Genomic DNA, 7,007 nt, shown 5'->3' with positions numbered 1-7,007 from the left:
GGTTGGTCGCCTATTGTGAGATAGTCTTCTTTCAGCAGCAGTCTCTTCCTAATGCTAGAAATTCCAGTGAATTCGAGCATAGGCGAGGTTCCCGATTATCGTGTAACATATCGGGGATTCTCGTCTCGCTCACTTTGGACCCGTGGTCTCGCCTAAGGTGTTTTGGAGATCGTAAGAAACTCTAACACTCTGAATGCGCTAGAAATTCCGTAGAAATCTAAGCAGTCTGCGAAACCCCCACCGAAAGTTCGTCAAAACGATATCGGCTGGGTGGTCCTCTCGATTCCGTAGAAATCGAGAATGGGGCAGGATCCCTCCTCAACGACCGGGGCTTACGTCAGTAGGACCCGAAGGTCCCCCCCGGGTAGCGCAGTCCCCAGCGTGGAATCCTACAGAGAAATCTCTGTAGGATCCCTCCCCTTTCCCTCGTAGCCGTAAGGAGAGAGGGAATGGGGGAGGAATTGGATCTCGCTCGCCTTCCCAGTGGAACTAGCAGTTGGAGAAGAGTAGGAGCAGCCATCGCCTTGCGGCGATGGCCTCTCAGAGTCTGGGAAAACGTATCGTCAGGTAGAAAACGTTTTCCCGAGGAGGGTTACGAAACTCTCACTGTAGGTAAGGGTCTGCCGCCACTGTGAACGTCGTCTGGGTGGGGTCTGATCGACACCTGACAGGCGGAGAGCCGATACCCGTCCTCGACTCATTCCAGTCCCTCGTCGAGGTCGAAACCTCTCAGGAGGACCAAAGGAGTATTTAAATACGGGTGTCCGAAGACACGTAGAAACGCCGCTGTCGCAGTAGAGGAGGTGGAAGTAGCTTGATCGACCGGCCAGAACTGAGAGAGCCTTCTTGTCCGGAGACGAGAGACTCTGGTTCAAGACAGAATCGTCAAGCTCCGATCGCGGCAAACCCACCGTCGGTTTGGGTTCCCTCCTCGGGCGGGCCCCAAAACGACTCGAGCAGAGACATGGGCTCTGCTGGTGGAGCAGCGATCCTTCCCCCAGGTCGTTGTGCTGACGAATCAGTGCAATAACCTGGGCAAAGTTACTCTGAATCTCGGAAGTTACAGCGTCTTGAGGAGTAGGACCATCCAGTCCCTCCAACAAGAGCAGCTCCAAGACCCTCCTCCTTCAGAAGAAGGACCAGCAACAGATCCCTGACGGTTGCCTCCAATCACTTGCGCGTACGTCCTGGCTGGTCCTAAGACCATACCTGGCACGTGCGGCGTCGTGACGGGATCGTGAGCGGCGCATCTCTCACGATCACTCCTATATACCTCGCTCTTCCTGGCGTATGCCGAGGAAGTTGAAGGTATCGGAGAGACAGAATAGACGCTACCCCCTCCTGAACCCCCTGACGGTCGCCTCCAAAATCACTTGCGCGTACGTCCTGGTTGGTCCTAAAGACCATACGTGGCACGTGCTGGCGTCGTGACGGGATCGTGAGCGGCGCACCTCTCACGATCACTCCAGCTACCTCGCTCCTTCCCGGTGTAGCCCGAGGAAGTTGAAGGTAGTGGAGAGACAGACCTGACGCTCCCCCCCCCGCTCGCTGGCAGGACCAGCGTACGTGGGGGGCTGCAGCCGATCACCAACCCAGCGGTGGGGATCGATCTGCAGGCCTGGCCGTGCCGCTCACCTGTGGCGAGCGGCTCGACTGAGCACGTCGACCCCCGCCCTCCCGTGCGTCAGACGAGCTGCTGCTGGTCATCGTATCCGCCCGGTCCCTGTGGGAGCGGCGGTCAGGTGACCTGCAGAGCTCACTTTCGCGGTGAGACCGGTGAGCGTCCTCGCGGCACGTCAAACCGCTGGTACAGCCGAGGCTGGTACCGTCGGTCGAGGGGACCTGGGGGACCTCTTCCCAGCCTCAACGTCCCGGCCGGTCAGACCGTCACGTCCAGTCCACCCGAGGTACCGGCTGGTCGCTGCGAGAGCGGCCGCTGGCCTGGCGAGAGTCACCTGAGCGGCTCTCGACAGTCTTCTGCTCCGTGCCTCGGTCATGACGCTGAGCGAACTCAGGCGTCTTAACTTTGGCTGCACGGTCACCCGAAGGAGACCGTACACTCGAAATTCTCGCGGACGAGAAACCGAGCCGGTACCTGGCTTAGCAGCAGAGCTGCCAAGACCAGGCGAGGGTGTACCAGCGGTAGCCAGCATACCCTTGGTCCCCGTCTTCTTCTTCTTCTTCTCAGAAGGGGAGACGGGCCCCGTTCCCGGAAAGGAACAGGAGGACCAGCAGAAGAACCCCCCCCACCCCCGTCACACCGGAGTGTGACGAGCCCTTCGAAGTTCCCGAAGGAGTCTTCTTAGGGGGAAAACAACCCCGGGTTACCATCTTGGTCGCTGCGAGAGCGGCCGCTGGCCTGGCGAGAGTCCCACCTGAGCGGTTCTCAGCCAGCCTATCTGCTCCGTGCCGTGGTCTTGGCGCCGAGCGAACTCTGGCGCCGAAACTTTGGCTGCACGGTCTCCCGAGGGAGAGCGTACACTCGGGATCTCCCGCGAACGAGAGACCGAGCCGGAACCTGGCGTAGCGGCATCGCCGCTAGCACCAGGCGAGGAAGTACCAGAGCTAACCGATACTCCTCTGGTCCCCGTCTATCTCTTCCTTACGGAAGGGGAGACGGGCCCCGCTCCCAAAGGAGCAGGAGGACCAGCAGAAGGACCCCCCGTCCCACCGAGGTGGGACGGGCCCTTAGAAGTTCCCGAAGGAGACTTCTTAGGGGGGAGAGGCAGCCTTCTTCTTCTTCGGCTTATGGGCCTTAGAAGTCGAAGGGGAAGAGGCAGCAGCAGACGAAGACGAAGATGACACCTTCCTCTTCTTCGTCAGCTCACGCAGGACCAGTCGTCAGGTGTCCTCCATCCAGGCCGGAGTCGGGCCTATTGCCGAAGCAACAGGCCCGACTGCACCTGTCCGGAAGGACCTGGGACTGGGGAAGACACACCATGGGCAGGACCAGCATGGACAGGCGCAGGAACCAGGAGCGACAGGAACAGCAACCAGCTCAGGAGCGGCAGGAACAGCGGCAGCGGTAAACACAGAAGGGACAGCCAAGCCAGTAGCGGGAACCACATCAGCGACAGGTACGGCAGGCCCAGCCATCGCCTCGTAGAATCATCGGCAGCCAGCGGGAACCTGGTACTGGCGGCCGGTCCAGGGGGCGAGCTGCTGGAACAGCGGAAGTCTGGGGCAGGCAACACGAAGAAAACACAGGCGGCGGCGGCATACCCCTCCTCGGTACGGCGGCGACCGCCCATAGAAAGCGGCAGACGGCGTCACCCGACACAGCATGGGGAGTGTAGACCAGCGGGGGGAAGCAGCATAAGCGGCCGTGAAGGTTGTAGTGGAGACCACTCCAAGGTCACCGCCCCAGACCTCGCTAGACGCTGCAGCAGATCGTGGATGCTAGGCACGCCCTGCAGCCGCAGTGGTCCATACCTGTCCAAGGTCGTCTCCCACGGATGTAGCACCTGCGGTAGCACAGACAGATTAGTAAGAGGGGTTCCCTCACGCACGGGGGGGGAGACATGCCCCACCCCGAACGCAAGGAAGACCCCAAATACAAAATACAACGAAGAAGCTGAGCGGGGGGCAGGAAGGAAGACGAAGAATCGGATACCAAGGGAGTCGCGGGAGAGCTTTCCGACGACTTCCTGGCAGACCTTCGCTTCCCCTACCCCCGCACAGCAGTGAAAAGTAATATGAAAATGAAACAGAATACTGCCCTTGCGATTCACTTCATAGAACTTAAAGGGAAAAGATCAAATCCCGGGTAAGAACGGAAACTTGATCCAAATAATATGATGCTATCATAAAATATATATGAAAATGAAACAGAATACTGCACTTGCGATTCACTTTCACAGAAAAATAATCGTAAGGATCAATTCCGGGTAAGAGCGAAATTGATCCAAATTAAATTATGCAAATAAATAAATGAAAATGAAAAGAATACTGCATTGCGAATCCACTTTCATTGCATTTTATCATACAAAATAAAAGGTTCGTGCCGAGCGCAATCACGCTCTCGGTAACGAACGCACAGGGCAAAAATATAATGAAAAAAGTACTTACATTTTTCAATTACACACTTTCGCCCAAATACATGACTCGGCGCGAGCGTCGGCACCGAGACATAATTCAAGGGTTCAATTCATGAAAAGAGAGGAAATCGCCGCATCTACGGCGATAGCTCCATGTTGGTTCATAATTAAGTAATGAAAATGAAAACAGTGTACTTACAGTTTCATTTTCAAGTCAAACAAACCATTAGTAGAAAACACAATATAAACAAAGCATACGACGATGAAGCGGGCAGAGAGCGATGACGAACACGTCCTTCACACCCGCGGCCGAAAGCAAAAGTGATTCTTCACCTCTCGGGCGCGCGGGCGCGCGCACGATCGGACAAGCAGTTAACTACCGTTCTCCCCTTGTTCGAAGCTTACGACCGTCCCAGCTGCCGCTAGTTACCTTCCTATTGTTAAAGGACCGAGGGTTTGTATTACGTATCGGAACAATGGTGAAATTAGGCTATGTATTGGAAGTATATATACATAAATATTAAAGCAATTTTATCATTATTGCATTACTATGACAACTAGAATTCATGGAAACAGTTTATAATAATGGAACGGCGTATGTGTGAAGCCTCCACTAATGTGGCAACGATGATTTTGCCATTCTTAGCATGCAAACATTAAAGCATGCAAACATTAAAGGTTACATTTATTTCTGGCATACGATTATTAAAGAAATTCAAAATACTAATAAAGACTGAAATCAATGAAAAGTGCTAGCAAAAACAAAAAAGCAAAAAAAAAAAAAGAAAAAAACGTAGTTCGTTGTCCTCTATGCTACTTTTTTCCGTATTCGTTCCTCTATGGTTTTCGGCAGCCAGATGTACGAAAACGTTAGACATTTGATTTTATCAAAATTTTTAAATAACAAAAGTAAATTTAAACTAAATAACGAGTAAAGTAAACAGTTTAGGGAATAAAACTTTGCAGTTTCGTCGTCTGCTGTTCGTAATTGTGTTTATGGCGCGCGCGCTTAGAAACTAGGAACAGCAACGGGTTTAAAGTGCAATGTGGAGTGAACTGAGACCAAAATGTGTATAATAACAATCAAATAAGCACTGTGGAGTTTCAGTTGTGATGGCAGTAAGGATAAAAACCGCCGATTACAAGGTAAGAATGAATTCAGTTCAAACCATAACCCCGGGAATAACAAGTTTCATACTTTCACTAATATAGGCAACAAAATGTTGTTTTATTGTGCTGATTACAACTGCAATCTTGAGTAAGATCAATAAACGTTACATATATACGCTAACATTGTTCAAATGAGTGCTGGGAAGGCTGGGGAAAGATGGTGGCCGTCACTGATCAGAACCGTCCATGCAAAACGTAGCCGCCATATTGGATTTCAAAACTGCCTTGAAAACATATTTTACGAAGAGCTCACATGCTTATTTTAGTTCGTATGGGGCTTTCATATATCACATTATGTTGACGAAACTTCAGTCTTTTAAATGGTATGCTTAGAGTTGCAATTGTATTCTTGTTTCACCAATTAAATATCGAGTGAATAAGACCCGTCCACCGTGATGAGGGTTGGCCTGTCGTGATATTCTACCCTAAGCACTTTTTCGCTGGGTGTCCAGCCGTGATCGTCGGACAATTGGCCAGTCCATGCGGTTTTATCCTAGGTTTCTTCATTTGCCAAACCTGTGTCCATCATTCGCAACTGGCTCCAATGACCTAACCAACCACATCTAACCTAACATGACCTCGGGTACAAGGTTCTTAAGACTACTCCAGTGCATGATAGGCTAGGTAGCTCGCTGCTGCTTGTCTGGTTTGGTTAGGTATTTGTGAAAAAAACGAACATCAGAAACGTTCACAGCACACGTTAAAACACAGGAAAAGTACATTTTCAAGTACAAAATACAACAATGGTTCAAAATAAGATAATAATACCTGGATTAAGGAAAGCTAACCGGCCGAGGAATGTAGTAACCCGACTTGGTAGGCCTAAACGAGTAGGCGTAGTAGTAGTAGCTAGTAGGGTTACTATTAGGCTACATACTTAGGTATCCGCCTTACGAGACATCCGAGGCCAATGACAATTACCTTACGGCCATGAAACCAGACCACTGGCCTGGGTACCAACTCAGTTGCTTCAAGGGGAATGAATTCTTCGGGTTTCAGATGTGACTAAAAGGTACCCAAAAATGTGCGAGAACCTGGTCGCGGTTGTCATAACACACGGGCCTCACAAAGCACGGCAAAACCCATCAACAAAATACAGCAATTTACACCGGTTTTTCGTCTTGTCTTTGCCAGATAGCGTACCTCACGTATATAAACGAATCTGCTAAGTATGATCCATAATATCTACGTCAAAGCTATACTTACTTTTCAAGATAAGTCAACAAATATTAAAAGAATATATCGAGCTCGGTAGGACTCTTCCCACTCTTTAAGCCTTGGTTTTGAAAACATTAGTCCGATTGTAGTGAAATAATTGCGAAGGCTTCACATTTTAGTTTAAGAGGCTAATCACGTATTATTAAGAATAAAAATAGTATAATTAATTATCTAAAAATAAATTTATTAAAAGAAGATGCATACTGGAATTGATATATTAAACAAAGCTAGGCTACTTTAACTGATTCAAGTCAATATTATTAGATTCGGATGAGAGAGCGACTAAACCTTGGCAATTACGTCACCGAATGTTGCTCTTGATGGCTAAAGCCCCAAGAATGGAACAGTTTCCGTTAGTTACACATTCTTAAAACATTATTATGAATTTATTGGTACACATAAATCTATCTAATAATCGTTTTACTGAGGAAAATAAAGTAGCCACATCGAATTAGTTGCAATTTCATTTGTGTAACAGTACTAAACATGTCGATATAAGTTTAGTCGCGTATGGAATGACCCAACATGGCTAATCTTTATGTACCGATGTTCTTCTAATGGTTGCACTCTTCCTCCATGTAA

General features: G+C 49.8%; 1 protein-coding gene across 4 annotated transcripts in view; it reads right to left on the bottom strand.

Annotated features, from left to right (window-relative positions):
* The window catches only part of LOC135226578 (uncharacterized), a 96,273-nt gene extending 89,704 nt beyond the window's left edge, over window positions 1-6,569 (bottom strand). The window contains exon 1 of one of the 4 annotated variants that reach the window (XM_064266263.1): window positions 6,414-6,569. The gene's annotated coding sequence lies outside the window, so the exon portion shown is untranslated. The other 3 variants (XM_064266266.1, XM_064266265.1, XM_064266264.1) reach the window with 3 other exon arrangements.
* Window positions 6,570-7,007: the final 438 nt, after the last annotated feature.

Source organism: Macrobrachium nipponense, chromosome 14, assembly GCF_015104395.2.
Source record: "Macrobrachium nipponense isolate FS-2020 chromosome 14, ASM1510439v2, whole genome shotgun sequence".
In the NCBI taxonomy this organism is placed as follows: Eukaryota; Metazoa; Arthropoda; class Malacostraca; order Decapoda; family Palaemonidae; genus Macrobrachium; species Macrobrachium nipponense.
This window is presented reverse-complemented; position numbering and strand designations above follow the sequence as displayed.